Consider the following 21,113-nt stretch of genomic DNA (forward strand, 5'->3'; position numbering starts at 1 on the left):
TAAAAACATCATAAAACTGCTACATGAAAATTGTGCATTATATCCAAAGTCTTCTGAAGCCATATGATAGCTTTGTATAAGAAACTGATCCCAAGTCATGTTTTGTGTTTTTAGATTGACGAAGAGCATTAAAGAAAACAACCCAAAAACCAGCTAGTCACAAAAGTCACAACTTTATTGCACCAAGTATATCTATATTTATGTATTTGCAATACTGAATGACTTCTTTTCAGAAAAGGCATTAGATACAGAACCATCAATTCAAATATGACAAAGACACTGTTCTTCAGCGTCCAACCTCTTTGAAAATAACCTATCTCAAGTGAATTTCTAAGAGAATACAGACATCCTACAGAACGCATAGGGAAGTCTTTGTCTGGCTCCTGAACAAGACCTCAGAGCAGTCTTTCAAACACATATCTATTGTTTTATTAGAACTTCCCATTTACAATTCCACAGACCTTAAATACATTAGGCTTCCGTTTAGCAATGTGCATTTTAACATGTTTCAATAAGTATAATTCGCAATATGTTCTATTCATTTTTAAAAATTAAACCAAGGCAACTTTTCTAAAACCCAAGGAGTCGTGAAAGGGATGGTGTTTAACAACAAGAACGACTGGAGGGGGTCACAGAGAGCACAAGGTAAGACTGTACAATGTTCTAAATAGGAAAGCGTCAACATTGGTTTACTCCTATGACAGCTCTTCAGTGGATAAGCATGTACATCATCATTTTGACCCAATGCACCGTTAACAGACGTGGAACATGACAGGGTGTTTACAGCTCACAGAGATGATGTTTGGACCAGCTTTTGGAGAGTCTTTCCCTGGACTAGAGCATCCATGGGATTGCTGTTGTTGCATAGAGAGTAGAAAAGAGGATGGGACACGCTAAATCAAAGACAAGGGGACACTCCGATTATTCAGGAATTCACCCCACCTGGCAAAACACAGTGGTTTGTGTTAAGGCCCATGTTTTTTTTTTAGCTCACATGGATGAAATGTATTGCATTGTTGTATGCAGCACTGTGCATAAAAGACCACGTCGTCTGACTGGAAATGGTGACGTTTTGGGAAATCTGAAGAGATGCTTTATAGAGACAGCGGAAATTCCCACAAGAGACTCGTTTCACTTCAAAAATGTTATTGAATAGAGTTCTGTTTGATGAAGAAAAAAAAAAAAACACTGCAAAAGTTGGGGAGGATGGGCTAGTATTCAAGCAGGCAAGACATGAAAATATACAATCACAAGCAATAAATGTATTGCAATGTAAGACACCAGGGCCGTATGCCTGTGGCAAACTAAAAGGCAACACAGGCAAAGAACTGCCTAATAGTGACCGGCTCAAATATGAAAAAGCAAAATAATCAAGTGAGCAAAAGTTCCCTAATGGGAACAATGATGTTATTTGTTGAGTCCAGACAAATTATGCTTAAAAACATTGGAGGGAGGGGCTTAATTTTCCTGTTTCTCCTCTCGACAGAAGCCCTCAGATCACGCACCATTGGCCATTACAGCCCGAATGATCGCCAAGTCTCGCCTCGATAAAACTGGCCCTGGTGAACATCTGTTCTTATTACAATAAGAATAACTGAGACCATCAAAGGTTAACAGGGTGCCGACTCTACAGTGTGCCACATTTGCTATGATTCGAAGATCATAATGGCACCTTTAGTGGCGTATATTTTGGATTTCAGACGGTGACTAAAGCCTCAGCCTCATCGCTTTATTTCACAGTACTGCTGCATTCTGGGTGGACTTCAGAGGAATCTGAGACAGATCCGACTGCTTCTGATCCAATAAGGCAACTGGTCTGGTCAGGGGAAACACACACGGGATCCGCATTTCAAAACTGCAGAAAGACAGTGAAAGGGCTCGTTACAAACAGATAAGAACATTCTTGTTATTCTCCAAGTTCACACTAATGGCTATGATATATACAGTGAGGAAAATAAGTATTTGAACACCCTGCTATTTTGCAAGTTCTCCCACTTAGAAATCATGGAGGGGTCTGAAATTGTCATCGTAGGTGCATGTCCACTGTGAGAGACATAATCTAAAAAAAAAAATCCAGAAATCACAATGTATGATTTTTTAACTATTTATTTGTATGATACAGCTGCAAATAAGTATTTGAACACCTGAGAAAATCAATGTTAATATTTGGTACAGTAGCCTTTGCTTGCAATTACAGAGGTCAAACGTTTCCTGTAGTTTTTCACCAGGTTTGCACACACTGCAGGAGGGATTTTGGCCCACTCCTCCACACAGATCTTCTCTAGATCAGTCAGGTTTCTGGGCTGTCGCTGAGAAACACGGAGTTTGAGCTCCCTCCAAAGATTCTCTATTGGGTTTAGGTCTGGAGACTGGCTAGGCCACGCCAGAACCTTGATATGCTTCTTACAGAGCCACTCCTTGGTTATCCTGGCTGTGTGCTTCGGGTCATTGTCATGTTGGAAGACCCAGCCTCGACCCATCTTCAGTGCTCTAACTGAGGGAAGGAGGTTGTTCCCCAAAATCTCGCAATACATGGCCCCGGTCATCCTCTCCTTAATACAGTGCAGTCGCCCTGTCCCATGTGCAGAAAAACACCCCCAAAGCATGATGCTACCACCCCCATGTTTCACAGTAGGGATGGTGTTCTTGGGATGGTACTCATCATTCTTCTTCCTCCAAACACGTTTAGTGGAATTATGACCAAAAAGTTCTATTTTGGTCTCATCTGACCACATGATTTTCTCCCATGACTCCTCTGGATCATCCAAATGGTCATTGGCAAACTTAAGACGGGCCTTGACATGTGCTGGTTTAAGCAGGGGAACCTTCCGTGCCATGCATGATTTCAAACCATCACGTCTTAGTGTATTACCAACAGTAACCTTGGAAACGGTGGTCCCAGTTCTTTTCAGGTCATTGACCAGCTCCTCCCGTGTAGTTCTGGGCTGATTTCTCACCTTTCTTAGGATCATTGAGACCCCACGAGGTGAGATCTTGCATGGAGCCCCAGTCCGAGGGAGATTGACAGTCATGTTTAGCTTCTTCCATTTTCTAATGATTGCTCCAACAGTGGACCTTTTTTCACCAAGCTGCTTGGCAATTTCCCCGTAGTCCTTTCCAGCCTTGTGGAGGTGTACAATTTTGTCTCTAGTGTCTTTGGACAGCTCTTTGGTCTTGGCCATGTTAGTAGTTGGATTCTTAATGATTGTATGGGGTGGACAGGTGTCTTTATGCAGCTAACGACCTCAAACAGGTGCATCTAATTTAGGATAATAAATGGAGTGGAGGTGGACATTTTAAAGGCAGACTAACAGGTCTTTGAGGGTCAGAATTCTAGCTGATAGACAGATGTTCAAATACTTATTTGCAGCTGTATCATACAAATAAATAGTTAAAAAATCATATATTGTGATTTCTGGATTTTTTTTTTAGATTATGTCTCTCACAGTGGACATGCACCTACGATGACAATTTCAGACCCCTCCATGATTTCCAAGTGGGAGAACTTGCAAAATAGCAGGGTGTTCAAATACTTATTTTCCTCACTGTATATATATATATATATATATATATATATATATATATATATATATATATATATATATATATATATCAGTGGCGTAGGTTTGATTTTGAAATTGGTGGGGACGGGGACATCAATATAAATATATTTTAAGTTTTGATCGAAATTATTGCTAAGGATATATCAGTGTCACTGGATATTGGTAGGGACACGTCCCTAGCGTCCCTACTAAATTCTACGCCCCTGATATATATATATATATATATGTTGCCTTATAAATTATGATTAAATAAAAAATTAGGTTACATTTCATTTTCCTAAAAAATAGTTTTTTATAAGCAATTTAAATCGACCCTCATATGCATTTAAGGGTCAAGGTCACACACACACACACACACACACACACACACACTCTAGGTTTAGGTTTAGGGTGGTCATTTATGATGATGTTTTAACTAAAATCACGTTTTGAGATTATGGGGGTATTTACACAACACCATTTTCAACTAAAACATTTTATGAGTTTTGGCAGTTCATTTACACGACAACAGCATTTTGGGAGCCTGAAAACACAAACTTTCTCTGTGTAAACTACAAAAACACGGCCTGCATCTGAAATCTCATAATAGAAGGTAAAAACAGTATGTGACAAAATAAGTATGTCTGAATTCACGGTAATTATAAAAGAGTAGGCAGAAAGTCCCCGGATGAGATTCTGAAGTGTGTATATGATGGACACTTTACTATCCCATGAGGCCACGGTAGAGGATTTGTGAATGACTGTGTGAACGGGATTGTTTTGAAAACATTGTTCTGTATGTGAAACTTTATGAAAAATGCAAAGGAAAAACTTTGACATTTTTAGTACATCATTGTCGTGTAAACATACCTTTAAAAAACATTAAATAACTATGAAATGCATTTAATTGACCTTGAATAAACCTTAAACATCAACCAGATTGGTTGTTATTAAAACTTTAATCAAACTTTACCATATAAAAGATATAAAAGGTTGCAGTAGCTACTTGACTCTTGTAGCTTCTGCCATTAAATCAACAGTTTTTTTTATTTCCTTTCATTTCATGTTGGTCTTTCTTAGAAGTAACTTCCACAGTTTGATATTTTCATTTCAGACCTGATATAGAAACGCAAGAAGAAAGTGAAGAACTGAATGAAGTGGGGAAACATCAGTATCAGACACCTCATCGATTCATAAGAGGAAGCCTGAAGAGACACATGAGGATCCACAGCGGAGAGAAACCCTTCATGTGCCACGAGTGTGGAAAGAGCTTCACACAGACAGTAGATCTGAAACCCATCAGTGTCCTCACTCTGGAGGAAGATCACTGAACTGTGAAGTTTCAGCATCAGTCCTGAAAACACACCTGAAGATTCATGCAAACGAGAGCAGAAGAGCCGCAGAGAAACACTACTGTGAGATCTCACGTGTGCTTCGAGTGGGAAAGCCTTTTCTAAAACCACGACCTGGAGCGCCACCAAAGAATCCACACTGGAGAAAAGCCCTACGAGTGCTTCCGGTGTGGAAAGAGTCTCAATCCGTCCGGATCCCTGAAAGCACACGAGAGGGTTCATCCTGGAGAGAAGCCGTTCCTCTGCCATTCATGTGGGAAGAGCTTCAACCAACCAGCTTCTCTAAAGACTCGTCAGGAAAAGCACTGACTAGAGTTAATTACTCAGACGCTAATTATTTCTGACGGGATGTAACTGTTGGGATTTGATTGGCGTCCCAATCAGGAATGTCCGTGTTTTTCAGAGTCATGTGGAAACTTAATTCATGTTTGATTCAATATCTTTGAGTTTACATGGAGGAATTATTAGAAATGTTTTTGTTTTTTTGCATTTCTTTGACCATACCGATGTTGTGTAATGAACATTTGTGCATTCAGGCTTTTTATGAAGGTATTTATTCTGCTTTAAAACAATTAAATCACCGCCAAACCACAGTGACTGAGAGACTATGAGAAGAAAGAGAAGAACATCCAGAAATCATGTTCAAATGGGCCGTAATAATGACAGCAACAGGTTTGTGAAGCGTTAAGTTTTTTTCAATATGTTTAATTGAATCTCAGGCTGCTGAATAAGACAATGTATGATTTTATTTATGTATGTAAATATACATTTATATGTAAATTGATATAGATTTCCAGACGGTTTGCCTGGCTTGTTACTGCAGTGGTGAATCAGATGTTGCTTTACACATAGAGATGGTATAGGAACTAGAAATACTGAAATTGGACTATGTTTTTTAACAACTTTAAACTGTATATTTTATTGCTGTGAAATGCCACAACTTTTCTAGATGCTTTTCTTTTCTGGTTGAGAAGTAATTATATTTCTGGTAATAATAGTACCAAGTAATCTTAACAATGACAACATAAGTCTATTATTTCACTAGTCATTTAAATGTTAGTTTTATAAATGTAAAGGTGATTCATGGAGAACTAAATAGATTTTCTTCCTCTGAAAGCCCTAATGCCTCTCTATGAGGAGACATGGATTACTGTATATGGTGTTTAAAGGATAACCAAAACAACAACAGGAAAAATACTTGTAATAAATAAGGCATCTGTTGCATCTTATAACAAAAGTCACTCTGTAGTGTACAGTGAGCTGAATGTACATGAAATTACCACAAATAAAATGAAGGAAAGCCTTGAATTCTTTTTGTGAGTTCAACAAGTTTGATGTAGTTTTAATCAAATCAAGTCAAAGACTGTCAGTCCTCTAACATGATTACTGAACTGAATTAAGAGAAAGCATAGCAACCACCCAGAATACCCTAGCCACCGCCTAGCAACACCATAGCAACCACCCAGAACACCCTAGCAACCGTCTAGCAACCACCCAGAACACCCTAGCAACCACCTAGCAACCGCCTAGCAACCACCCAGAACACCCTAGCAACCATCTAGAACACCCTAGCAACCGCCTAGCAACACCATAGCAACCACCCAGAACACCCTAGCAACCGCCTAGCAACCACCCAGAATACCCTAGCAACCCCCTAGCAACACCATAGCAACCACCCAGAACACCCTAGCAACCGCCTAGCAACCACCCAGAATACCCTAGCAACCACCTAGCAACACCATAGCAACCACCCAGAACACCCTAGCAACCGCCTAGCAACCACCCAAAACACCCTAGCAACCGCCTAGCAACAGCATAGCAACCACCCAGAATACCCTAGCCACCGCCTAGCAACACCATAGCAACCACCCAGAACACCCTAGCAACCGTCTAGCAACCCCCCAGAACACCCTAGCAACCACCTAGCAAAAAACTTTCTGGTCCAAACTTTCTCAAGCCAACTTAAAGTTTGTCTCGACGAACTTTCGCATTCTCTGTCTTACCCCTTCCCCTACCCCTACCCCTTCGTCTTACCCCTAGCCCTTGTCCCTCGAAACCGAGTGGTAAGCGCTAGGGGTGAAAACATACCCCTATGAAATGAGACACCACTTGGTTACGTCATCATACATCGTTACTAATATTTTTTATACACACTCCATGGTGTTTTATATATCTGTTTCAGTTATCACTGTTTTGAATGTCACTGATGTTCAGAAACACTTTTTTTGTTAACAAAAATCTGTCTTTATTGGCCAATAAAGTAAACATAACAGGCAAAAAAATCGGATCATATTTTGATCTTAGAAACTTCAGCTCGTTTTCATCCCGAAAGTGGATCAGCTGCCGGGTTTCCTCCTGCGTCCCTGTGTGATACAGGACAGTATATGTAACGTTAAAGCACGTATCGATGTCTCCAGGGTTACCATGCAACGTCCTCTTTTTCCTGGACATGTCGCCTGGATTTCGGGATCACCCAAAATGTCCAGGATTCGGCTTTTGCTTTCTGCCGTCGCTATTCATTATGTTTACATGCACAAGGTGTTGTTTCAATTGGACTGAATTCATTCAAATCGGTGAATCTGAATGTAGTGTTTAACTTACATGAACGCTAAACAAGTGATCGGTTTATGTGCATTTTAGCATTGCTTAAATTCCTGTGTTTTCGTATCAGTCGGGATCCGTTTGAAGCTGAATGCATGACCTGCAAAGCTGGCACATACGTGTCAGTGTCAAATAATGTACACATAATGAATGGCAACTGTAGAAAGCAAAAGCCGAATCCCGGACATTTTGGGCGATCTCGAAATCCTGGCCAGACATGTCCAGGGAAAAGAAAATTCACTGCTTATAGTTTAGTTAAAACTGTAGACATGGAGTCCATTCAAGGCTAGTCAGAGAAATGTGGGACTGATTGTGCAAACCAGCAATGTATCGTTAGCATAGCCTAGCGTAGCAGACTAGCGATTTTTAAAAACGTTTAAAAACATTTCAATTAACAACATGGTTGCAAATATATATGTACATGACTGTGTAGAGCACAAAACAAGCCTGTCATAATTTTTCAATCAATCATTTAAGCCGAAAATACTTACATTTATGGGACTCTCTTGATGGCATGCCCGCCATTGTTGCCGGTTGCGCAGTGCATTCTGGGTACCCCTTGGTTTCAAGTAAGCTCGTGAAAATTCTTGGTTTTAAGGGGTATCTACCCCTTCCCCTTAGCCCTACCCCTAGATCAAAATGAGAATTGGGATAGCCCTTACTCTCACGTGAACGTGCAAAACTAAGGGTAAGGGGTAAGGGGAAGGGGTAAGACAGAGAATTGGGATTCAGCCTAAGGCTCATGTGTCAGTTGGGAGCAAAGGACATCACATGTGCCTTACCCAAAAGAGTCAGAGTTTTTTCATGCATATTTACATTTTGAGGCACAAACCCACCATGATTATGACTTTTCATGTCTAAAATGTGGTCATCATCCTCCAGTTGTTGTAATGGATTTACACAGAAAGGGAGTGTTCAGAATGGCAGGTCATAAAAAAGTCACAGGTTTATCTATTTATTTCATTTTCTAATTTGCAGCTAAGTTGTGTAAGTGTAATTTCTCTTCTTTATCCAGTCAGTGACATAAGTGAACCACATGAAACCTGCAATGGGGAGGTGCATTCAGAGGACTTCTGGGAGACTCTTTCAATGGAGAGGATTGCGACTGGCTTGTTGAAAAGTAAGTTTATTACTGGAGGTTTTTTCTTTCATGAAACATGACAATTATACACTAGAATGTAAACCACTTCAGTCTCTTGTGAATACTTTGTGAGTTCTTCACATCATGCAGATCCACTGTGTGCGGCTGGACGTAATGAGGCAAAATAGATCTGTTGCCATTATTTAGAAGAGTGTGAAGAGTTTATTTTGCTACTTTATTTCCTGAATGGTTTTAGCTGGGGACAGAAATCCTCACAACATAAAACCCAGTTTTGAGCACTGGACCCCTGGATCGGCAGACATACACGCAAGGCACCAACTGTGTTAAACACAGCGGCTAAAAGTGCAGAGCTCAAGTGCACAAGACCTCATCGCTGAAACGGACATGACAGAGGAAAGACTCAGTGATGAATTAATGAAGCTAAAGGTATTTTACACCTTCAACAACTCGCTATGAATTTCTTTACAGCTTCTTACATTTTGAAGTTTAAAAATGAAGATGATAAGATGAAAACCAATCATCACCATACAGGTCTAAATTAGTTATTACTTTCAAGGCATACTTATAACTAACCTACAAATAACTAGTTTCACAGTGGCAACGATAATTGTAATGCTAGTATCAAACATATGTGTTCTCCAACAACAGGTTGCAGACATTGAGGAGACTGAGAGGAGAGATGCAGACCAGAACTGCATACGACTAAATATTTCAGAAAGTTTGGGGATCATCAGGTATTTCTTGTGCTCTGAGTTCAAATGCACATTTTCTAAAAGTTGAGTTTCATTTACTAAATAAACTATTCTTTTCAGGTGGATGGGCTGTCATTTAATGCCCTCACAGCAAAATCCCCAGTGTTAAATCAACACTCCTCGGTGTACATATAGGTCCAACTACACAAGGGCGAAATTGTCAATCACACATTGGGGGGGACAGCTGTGTACTTGGTACCTCTAGGGGGGTCCGTGGGCATGCTCCCCCGGAAGAAAATTTTGTACATTTTAAAGGTAAATTCATTAATCTGGTGCACTTTGAGTCACCCGAATCCACTGTTAAAAATAAATAATCCACCCGCAAACCGCCCGAACCTATGATATTCTCTGATTTAGATATCTGCATCTGATCATCACATTACAATTATTCAAATTCTTAGTGTTAAGCATGATAATATGGTAACATATCACACTGACATGCTGATTTAAAATGAACATTTATTTAAAATAAAAGTTCTTCTTTTGGCAAAATTATATTTCCTTAATAGCCTAAACAGAGGCTTTACTCCCTTCAAACTTAAGATGTCCATTTTTCATTACATCACTGTTTGAAAACACTCAGAATAGTTTTTTGTACCTTTATAAAGGGCATTTTCCCCCCTAATTTTATTAACTGTATGCTCCATCTTTCATTTCAAATTCTTAAATTTGATAAATATATCCAATTAAAATAATAAGACACTAGGCTGTTACCAATCGAATTAAATAATTTACATTGAAAAATTATAACTGTATTAAATTAGATTATTTTAAATATTTTTATAACCGCAACAGAACCATCACGGTGGGGAAAGTGTATCTGACCATGTGACTGTCTGTCCGAGTTTTGTCGAGAGCCGGAGGCGGCACGAAATTTGACGGAGGCAGCCGCCTCATAATTCTCTATGCAGGAAAAACTCTGGCAATACCCATAAATGGAAACATAAATTTACAACTGTACTTCGGTTTCTCTGCGAGGACACCGCCGTCACCTGCCATATGAGATTTCACCATGTGAGACGACACCGCCGTCACCTGCTCTGTCAGATTTCGCGTTCCTAACTCTTCTTCTGTTTGGTTTTTCCTAACTCACTGACGGTGCACGAGCTACTAAAGGTATAGGGAAAACATGACATGGATTTCAGGAGAAATAGGTTTTGTTAATGTATAGTGTAAGGCAGGGACGGACTGGGGCTAAAAAACAGCCCTGGACTTTCTCCCAAATTAGGCCCATCATCCGGCCATTCGCCTCTAGCCATGTGCGACGTGCACACTGCACTATAGCCAGGATGTCCTGATACTATATGCCACAATACTGTAGCCTATCAGACAAGGTATTCACAGCAAGTAACATCTCAAAACCAATGATGATAATTGGGGTTGTGTTTATTAATGAAGCCTCAGCCTTTAAATAAAAACAAAAAATGTAATGCCATAAAATACAAATAATGAAATGTCACAGTAACCCCAAATTACACAAACTTGTAATTATAAAACATATAGTTACTATATACCAGGGGTCTCCAACCTTTTTGTGTGCGAGGGCCATACCTCAAGGGATAAAATAATCTAGAAGGAATTTTTATTTGCTATACTCCAATATTTATTATACATAACATGGTGAAGCTTTTTTACTTTTCACCATCATATGGGAAATAATGAAATATCTTGATATTCTGGTTCAGACTTACAAGCGTTAAAAAAAAAAAACAATTCCTGAAAAATTATGAAAATATTTATTGATTGATTTTTGTTGTTGATTTTCTATAAACCTATTGTATGTGTTATCAAAAACAGTAGCCCAAACATTTAGTATAAATATAAATGAAAAAAATAAAAAAAAATAAACTGCCATAACTTCTAAACAAAAGATTACTGCATTATGCTACATTTAATACATGACTATATTAATATAACAGCATTTTTAATATGAATAGGGCCTACAGGCACATTTCTGCCAAAAAAGTTTGTTTTACTAAAGTTAATTCATAAGTTTTGGTGTGAAATGTCTTCTAACTGGTTTGTTCTCGGAACAATGTTTCGCCTGTTTTTTTTTTGTTTTTTTTGTGTCAATATGTTGAGAATATCAGCGATGTTTCATCTGGCTTTTTACAAGCTTAAATCACATAGTAATTTGTGGGTTTATAATAGAGATCGAGCATTCTGCGCTGAATTTAAATGCTTCGTTCTCAGTTGATCGCGCAGCTCTGTGTAATATAATGTTCGCGTGATCGAGATCAGCCCGCACAGCTGCTTTGGCCGCGATCTGTTTTTTGGGCCGAGCTAATAATGCGCTGCTCAGATCAAACAAGTTTTGTTCCGCTTTTTGAGCGTTTGCCATTTGATGTTTCACATACACAACGCAAATGACAGCGTATAATCAAAGAGAGTTGGGTAATTTTGTAGAGGCAAAAGTTCAAATTGAAACGTTTAGTTGAAAAGGTCGCAAAATTATAAAACAAATTTCCGAAGTCTGGAACTCCGACGGCAAGTTAGGGCTATTTATAGAATGTGTTTAGCGGGCAACTCACAGACACCACGTTGGAGACCACTGCTATTCAAATATAATGTAAGCAAATTTAAAAGTGCAGCCTTATAAAACTAACTTTCTGTCAGTGGCTATAGGCCGACTCTTCTTCCTCAGTTGTTGTTTTTTACACGTAGCATATAAGTGATCATATTAGTGCCCCTGCTGTTGGCGGTTCATATTGCTTTATTAGACTTTTTTCTTTTTTTTGTGCCGACGGCCTTCGGTTGGACGGCCGTTCTGGACTTTTCCAGAACGCACAGATTGTCAGTCCGTCCCTGGTGTAAGGCCAGTCGAATGGATTTGGGAAATGGACCGGCCGGGATTTTATATTTTCGGAGCTGGAAAGAAAGACGTATTTGCAATCACATCGATATTGCCCGCATAATCATACAGTATGATATTGGGGGGGACAAATTGTCCTTCTTTGAATATTGGGGGGGACGTGTCCCCCTGTCCCCCCATAGAATTACGCCTATGCAACTACAGAGTGTTAAAAATTAACACTGAAGCGGTGTTGAAGTTAATGAGATAATTAAGTGATTGGCCATTAGTGGTGACACCTAATGTTAATAAGAATCATTGAAGGAAAGTAATCATTGAAAGTAATCAAATCATTGACTCTACAGTCTCTATGGTCAATACTCCTGTTGGCAAATTGTGCTTTGCTTCTCCCTGTAAAAACAATCGATCAGTCCGTTCACTTTTTCAGCAAAACATTGTTCCTTTACCGTCTGTGACCGCTTACTGGAATAATGCAGTTGGTAATATCTGTTGGAAAAAAGTTTGGATGCTTCCATATCTTTATTTTTTTTAACCAATAAAGTAAAAGAGATTTATTTTAAAATAATTCATAAAAAACTGTAGGTCATCTTTTTTTTCTTTTCTTTTTTTGGTATTGTCCATTTACCAAAATGTTTTGGCAAGATGTCTTAGGATTTATTAGGTCTGAAATCTATAATGAATGTGTGTTGTATTGGAAGGATGTGGTCCTAGGCTTTGTAGATTATAATCAATCTAAAAAAGGTCATTTTTATGTAATTAATCTGATCTTGTTACTAGCAAAGTATACTCATAAATCTAAATATTTAAATATGAAAAATACCTCTTTTCAATTAAGTTGTCTGAGAACAAAAAGGCCTTAAAAACATGATCTGTTTGTAATTCTTTTCCTTTTTTCAGTGTCATGTAATTCTCATATATGATTTATCAATATGTTTAATTTACATGATTCCCCCCTTTGTGGTTTTGATTTTATTTTTATTTGTTTTAGTTCTGTTGTTGTCTGTTGTTATCTGTATATTGTTTTAAGCATAAAAATAATAATAAAAAAAAAAATCCCTCCTCGGTGCATCAAAAAGTGGCCTCACAAAATGGCGATTTTACCCATTTTTTTATTTTTTTTTATTTTTTTTATTGAAAACATTATATAAACAGTCACAATATAAAACGAATAAACAAAACAAAACAAAACAAAACAAAACAAAAAAGAGACAGGGGTATAACTAATCAGAAAAAAAAAAAATTACATATTAAAGGAAAAGATTAAAAGATTTACATATTTCAATTGTTTTTAAAGCCTTCTTGTTACATGAGTCAGAGATAGTCCCAAAGTAATGTTGTACTTCAGTAATCAAAACATAGAAAAGTGGTTTCTGACCTGAAAATTTACATTTATGTATATAAAATTTTGTTAACAAAAAAAGAAGATTAATTAAGAATATTTTGTTTTTGTGTAATTGCTCATTTTTCCAATTAACAATTCCAAACAAAACATTTTCCCAAAGTAGAGAAAAATCCTTATCAATGTTTTCAAAAACAAAACGGGAAAAGTCTTTCCATAACAATTTAGAATAATGGCAAAGCCAAAACAAATGCACTATTGTCTCTGGGTGCTGTCCACAAAAAGAACAGTTTGCATTAACATCTACCTTGAATTTCTTTAAGAAAGTATTAACGGGATATACACGATGGATAATTCGAAGGGAAACTTCTCTTATCTTATTAGTAATTAAGTATCTATTTGGAGTTAGCCAGACTTTTTTCCAGACAATATTGGGAAGAAAAGCATTCCAATAAACTGTGACATTTGGAATAGAAACATATTCATTAAAGGGGGGTACAATGGTGTTTCATGTATTCAGAGTTGTTTACAGTGTTTACAGAGTTGTTTAAAGAGATGGATTCTCATGCTAAACATGGCCAAAGTTTAAAAAAAATATTTTGGACGAATAACGGAGAATTTTTTTATTTATTTATTTTTTATTTATTTTTTTGAAATCTTTCCAGTACAGACATAACAATTATAAACATTACCATTTGAACATGACAGTTTAAGATGAAATAACGGAGAATTTCTGTGCAGAAAATCTTACTTCCGGGTTGGTACAAGTTTCGGCTGTTTTTTTTTCGATCGTGGATCTAATGACGTAGACGAGAGTGGAACTCCTTGTATGAGCATTTCTCTCGGAAAAGCGCGCCCGCGCACACGTCGACCAGAGGAGAGCGAGACCGCGCGCATCAACGCGCTTCAACAGGAAATCATCGGCAGCGCTGCATAGGATTTGTTCAAGAATGTCTCCAAAGTGTGTTTTTGGATGTGAGGGAAAGCTTACCGTGTTCAGCTTCCCAAAGAACCCAGCGTTACAGGAACAGTGGATGCAGATTGTTTTTCCGGGGCAGCAACGGAGTGTAGCAAGTGCGGTTGTGTGTTCTGGTCATTTCAGTGACGAATGTTTTATTAATAAGGCCCAGGTCGATGCTGGATTTGCACATCGTTTGCTATTAAAACGTGGAGCGGTCCCAGTGATAAAAGACCCCATTCATGTAAGTACAACTGGATCAGATTTCTGTCTTTTGCTGGAAATCAGCACATAAGTGAATATATGTTGACTCTATAGCTCCGCCCACGGCACGCCTCCAGGAGCTCGGCTTTTTCCGGAGAGAATCGGAAAGCTGTATTTTTCTTTTATAAATATGATAAAACTAAAGACTTTTTGGAGATATGAAGGATGCACTACTACTCTATAGGTACTCAAGATTAACATGAGATTAGGTGAAACTGTGTATGTTATGTACCCTTTAAGAAATAATTGACGTATTGATCTGTTAGAAGAAGAGGATGAAAAGCAATATTTCCCCACCACTGTAACTTTAGGATCTAAAGGAGGTAAAGAAGAGGGGTAGGGGATATGTTGAAACAGTCTAATAACTCCAGATGGAATGGCATCAAAAACAATAGCAAATTCTTTAGGGGTAATAGGAATGTTAAAACGATTAAGAAATTCTTCATAATTTAATAAATGGCCATGTGCATTAAACAACTGACTTACAAGCAAAATCAGCCTCAAACCAGCGCTGGAAGAAAAGAGATTTGTTTTTATACAGAATATCACGATTATTCCATATAAAATATTTCTGAGGAGAAAATTTGTGCTTGTATATCAGAGACCAGGCGAGAAGGATCTGCTTATGAAATTTAGATAATTTAGCTGGTATTTTTTCAACATTATAATTACAAAGCAATAAAAAATTAAAACCACCAAATTTGGAGAAAATATAATGTGGAATGAAGTTCCAAATAGAGGTGAGATTTTTGAGAAAGTTTTTGGCCCAATTAATTTTAAGAGTATTATTGAATGTACAAAAGTCTAACAACATGAGGCCACCATCTAAATAAGAATTTAAAACAACAGATTTCTTGATATAATGTATGCCATTTTTCCATATGAATTTAAATAACATTTTGTCAATACTTTTGATAGTGTTGTTATCCACATGGAGCGACTGAGCAGCATATGAAAGTCTGGAGATACCTTCCGCTTTAGCAAGTAATATTCTTCCCCTCAGAGATAAGTCTCTCTGTAGCCATAAATTACATTTTCTTTGGGTTTTCTCCATAATAGGGGAAAAATGACATGCACATCTATCAATTTGATTTTTACATATAGAGATACCTAGATAAGATATCTTATCTTTAATTGGAATATTATTAATTATAGTTAGGTTACATTCTTTAATTGAAAGTAGTTCACATTTAGACAAATTTAAAAAAAGACCAGAAGCTTTAGAAAGTCTCTCAACAGTGCTGAGTGCAAACGGGACCCAAGAGGCATCTCTTAAAAAAAGAGCAGTGTCATCTGCCAACTGGCTGATCTTTATTTCCCTTTCTGCAATGAGAATCCCTTTCAAGGCACTTTTATTAATATAATGAGAGAAAACCTGGGTGGCAAGGAGGAAAAGATAGGGTGAGATAGGGCCTGATACCCCTCTGAAGACTGAATCTAGGTGACATACCAAAACTAAATTTCAGCGAACAGTTACTGTTAGTATAAAGTGTCCTGATGGCATTATTAAAAAAATCACCAAAGCCAAATTTCCTGAGGCAACGAAAAATAAAATTATGCTCCACTGTGTCAAAAGCCTTGTGGAAGTCTAGAATAAAAAGATAAAACTTTCCTCTGAAATCAAATCAGAATAGTCAAGGAGATCTAAAATTAATCTGATATTATTAGAAATGTGCCTATTTTTTATAAATCCAGACTGAGATTCATCAATTAAATAGCTCATGACTTTCTGTAATCTTTGAGCAAAAATTAGAGCTAGAATCTTTTAATCTGTATTAAGTCAACAGATTGGACGCCAATTTTCAATAAGAAGTGGATCCTTTTTAGGTTTTGGAAGTAGAGTAATCACACCTGGTGTCAAGCTAGAAGGAAGAGATGTTTCAGAATACTCTCTGCATGAACTTCTGCAAGGAACGGAGCTAAGGGTTCACTGAATGCCTTATACAATTCGGCAGTAATACCATCATTCCCCGGAGACTTGTTGACTTTAAGATGATTAATAGAATCAAAAAAGGGAAATTGGATCATCACACTGATTTTTGTCATCTGCCTCTAGTAATCAGGTCGACTATGGAGTCTAAAAAAGAGGGTGTATCATCCTCATCGAACCTAGAGGTATATAATAACTTATAAAACTTATTGCAATAATCAGAAATTGTCTTGGGGTCATCCGTAACGATACCATCAACATTGAGTTTAGACAAACTATTATAAGTGGCATTAGACTTCTCTAAGCTGAAGAAGTAGGCAGAATTTTGTTCTCCTTGCTCCATCCATCTCCTCCTAGATCGCACAAAGGCACCTTCAGCTTTACGTTTGTAAATATCATCAGATATCAATATCAATATTTAACGTAACGGCAGCAATTTCACTAACAACTGCCTCTTCCTCAGCTTTCCTATGCTTGGCAAGCTCACTCCCATATCTTCTCATAAATTTACTAATATCAAATTTTAATAACTCCTAATTATTACTAAAAGAGCGTTCCCTCACAGCTTTTTCCCAATAATGGTTTATGAAATAGTTTATTTTTAGCTTAAAGGGGCTATATGCTTTTTTCTGAAATTTAAACTCGCGACTGACACCTGTGGCCAAAAAACGGAACTGCTCTTCCTTTCTGCTCGCTCTCGTACGTGCACACTTCACAAGTCATCCGCTGCAAAGAAGTCAACATTATGTTTACAGAGGTAAGAACAGTCAAATACATATATTGTTTGAGAAACTAAGTTTGTTTGCTGACTAGCGGTGGTGGCAGAGTGATCTGAAACGTTTAACATGAACGCGCTTGACGTCACATCCGCAGACAGCGCGCGAAAAATCCGACCCGACAGAAAATAGGAAAAATAGGATACAGGCTTATAGGTGCACCCACTGTGAGCTGACAAGGTGTCAGTATGCTCATCAGGAGATGTTTGAGTCATACATGGTCAAATAAAAAGGCTATTGTTACGTTTATTTTGGGGAAACAGTTGCATATAGCCCCTTTAATGGTATTATGAGATCTATTTAACTTCCAATATGATGGTTTAATAGAATTTAAAGTGTTAACAGAGAGTTTAATTTTTATAAAAATAGCCTTATGGTCAGTTAGGGGTGTTGGAAGAATATCAACAAAAGTATTGCGAATGTCAATAGATTTAGAGATTAGCCAAAAGTCTATACGAGAGCGAAGAGAAGCAGCCTTGTTGCTCCAGGTAAAAGCTTTAGTATTAGGGAATTTGGTCCTCCAGACATCAATCACATCAAGTCTCTCCATGAGTTGTTTAAACTTTGAATTAAGTGATGAGGGCTGACCAGGAGGCCATTTATCAGTTTATTTAGCCAGTAAAGTAGTCTACTTTCTATAAAATCAAGAAAACTTGCATTCTCAGACCTTGAATTAAAACCATAAATATTGGCCATAATAATAAAAGTTGAATTGAGATCAATGACATTACACAAAAAACGACCATTTGAATCACAATCTGTATGTAAAATATTCCCTTTAAATGCATTCCTTAGAGTAGTAACTCCTGCTGTTCAGTTCCATGGGAAAACCAAAGGTCATTTCCCCATTGTGATCTCCAGAATTTTGCATCATTGACAGATGAATGAGATTCTTGGAAAAAACTAAAATCAGGCTTCAGTGTTTTTGCAAACAAAAATAAAGCTTTCCTTTTTACAGTTTGCCGTATACCCCTGACATTTAATGAAAACAAAGATAACAACGTCAAAACAAGAACCGTGAAAACAAATAAGATCATCTTAAGACAAAAGCTTAGGGCAAAAAGGGAACTCCCAAACTCTGCACTTAAAAGTCAATGATAAGTGAACCAACTTATCATATAACAACTTGACAAGTTCCAAATAAAGTATTGAACTACTTAAAAGAATATTAAGGTACAAGATCCAAAGTGCATGCGTAGACAGAAGATACTGGATTAGTAAGCATCAACTTGAAAAATAGCCATTAAGGTGGAAGAATGATTTCTTTGCCTTCAACAAAGGCACGGGCTCTGACATAGTAAGCCTTTTTTCCTGCATCTCTTGCACTTTTAACTGCAGGCCAGAGCTTCTTTCTCCGCTCTCTGTCTTCCTCACAGAAATCTTAAGCAAAGCGAAGCTTATTATCACGCAGGTACGAGTTGTTTCTAGCAGCCTTCCAAACTGCGTCACGGTGCTCTCTGCTGGAGAACTGAAGAATTACAGCTCTCGGCTTGTCAGGTTGCATCCTTGATCCTAAACGATGAACAGTATCGATCACATCTGGAAGCTTGATCTTTCCCTCGGGTAGCACCTCCAGACAAATCTGAATGACATCCGCTCGTATGTTCTGATCTGCTTTCTCTGGGACTCCACACAACTTCAGGTTCCACCTCCTGTGGTATCCTTCCAGCTCCCGTATGCGGTGCTCGAGCACGCTAAGACGTTTTTCTTCATCAATGCATCTCTCTGTATTAGACACCTTTATCTTTAAATCTTTAACCTCCGAGCAAACGAAGTCAACAGTTTTTTTTTAGTCCTTCTATTTTCATAGCGTTACTGTTGATCAGTTTCTCCATACCGTCCGCCCTGGAGTTAATCAGGTCAGAGAGAGTGGATATAATATCTTATATAATATTATATTATAATAATATTAAAATATTATTAAATATGAAATAATATTAATAATATTAAATATTATAATAATGTATAATAATATTATATAATATCTTGGAGTCACAGGCATGGATGGAAAGTCTTCAGCAACAGAGGAAAGTGGTGGAGAAGCAGGGGTGGTATAATCATGAAAAATGTCAATCAGTAAATTGCTACCTTCAGGTGATATCATAAGATCGGAGCTAACCATCACTCCATCGGATGCTGCTAAACTTTTAACAGCTTGATCTAACAAGTCTTTCCTTTTCCTTTGGGATTTTGACATTTTTCCCGAATTTACACAGTGCGAATAGTAAGTAGATTAAGATTAAATCAAACTTGATAAGGGTCACTTAACTTAACAAAAAAGAGCAATCTGTTGCAGAGATCGGGAAAGACAACCACTCAGAGCGCCATCTTCAGCCCCTCTCCGATTTTACCCATCAGCCACCGCGGCGCTAGAGCCGTGACGTCACGCCGCGAAGCTCTATTAACCAATCACAGCAGTTTTATTATTATTAATAATTGAATGCCAGGATGATTTAACAAGGTATGCTGGGTGATGATATACATTTTATATATGTATAAATATTAAAATATATAAACTTTGCTGCCAGACTCACGTGCAAAGCCCGCGAAAGTGGAAGTCTGGCCAGTCAGAGCCAGCGCGTGCGCACATCCCGACTGTCTGATCCCTGCTGAGAGGACTGATAACTTGAGTTTTCTAGAGGTAAGTACTTTAATTATTCGATATACTTAACAAATTATAACTACAATTGTTAATGACGTTTAAAAACATGAACTAAGTAAATCATACAATCTATTAACAGAGGCAAACAACCTGTTGCTGTTAAATCTGGTACGTCACTTGTGCGTGCGCATGTCTGTCATGTTAACGTTTGGCCCTACTAATTAATGATAATTACAATAAAGTATTAAAAAAACTATGAATATCCTCACAGATGCGAAAGGGAACTGAATTCGTTAAACAAGTTACTCCTGAAGCGCGGCCACTTCTCAGACAGCGCGTGAACACAGCGCGTGCACACTGCTCAGGCACCCGCAGGCCGAGCGCTCACGGGAAAATACGATATTCTCTTTCAACCTCACAGCGGTTCTCGGCGCGTGTGTGGCAGAAACATTAATATATGTGCCCATGTTATCATTATATCTGCCTGAGAAGTTTTCCTTTGTAGCTCAGATGATATTTTCTTTGAGACCATTTTGTCCTGTAACGTTAAAATTCAGGGCTTTTCAGAGATACCAAATGTTTGGAGTTTTCATCATGACAACCCCCCTATCCTGACTGACACTGACTGGATGATTAAATTCAGCACTCTTATAGAAATATGATTTGATCAATTAGATTTTTTTGTAATAAATTCACATCTTAAGACAACTTTGTGGTTTTAAATAAGAATATGACGTTCTGTTATGAGACATGCATCTGTTTTATTGATGTCCACTGTAGAGGACACCGGGACTTGCTTGTCAGGCATTTTAGGAGACACATGAATAGGAAAGAAATGCTAAATCAATATTTATATGAAATATGAGATATTATAAAAATGTTGCCAATTTATTACTCGTTATAGCTACTTTTTTCCATTACATGTTTCCCAAAAACACATTACTATTCAAATTAGAGACAATGAAAATATACATATCGCATAGCCTATAATGGAAAACCACATTTTTGGCCATGTTTACAAATACACTGTTAGACCTTACCGGGTTTTTTTACAGTAAAATACTGGCAACACTGTTGCCAGTA

General features: G+C 37.8%; 1 long non-coding RNA gene across 1 annotated transcript in view; it reads left to right on the top strand.

The window, feature by feature from the left end:
- The first annotated feature begins 13,998 nt into the window (after positions 1–13,998).
- LOC311083714 overlaps positions 13,999–21,113 on the top strand; it is a 176,974-nt gene continuing 169,859 nt past the window's right edge. The window contains exons 1-2 of the long non-coding RNA XR_014606344.1: positions 13,999–14,702; positions 19,957–20,069. This is a non-coding gene — a long non-coding RNA (uncharacterized lncRNA). The remainder of the gene's footprint in view (positions 14,703–19,956; positions 20,070–21,113) is intronic.

The sequence above is a fragment of the Abramis brama genome (genome assembly GCF_963993115.1).
Source record: "Abramis brama genome assembly, chromosome: 1".
NCBI lineage: Eukaryota > Metazoa > Chordata > Actinopteri > Cypriniformes > Leuciscidae > Abramis > Abramis brama.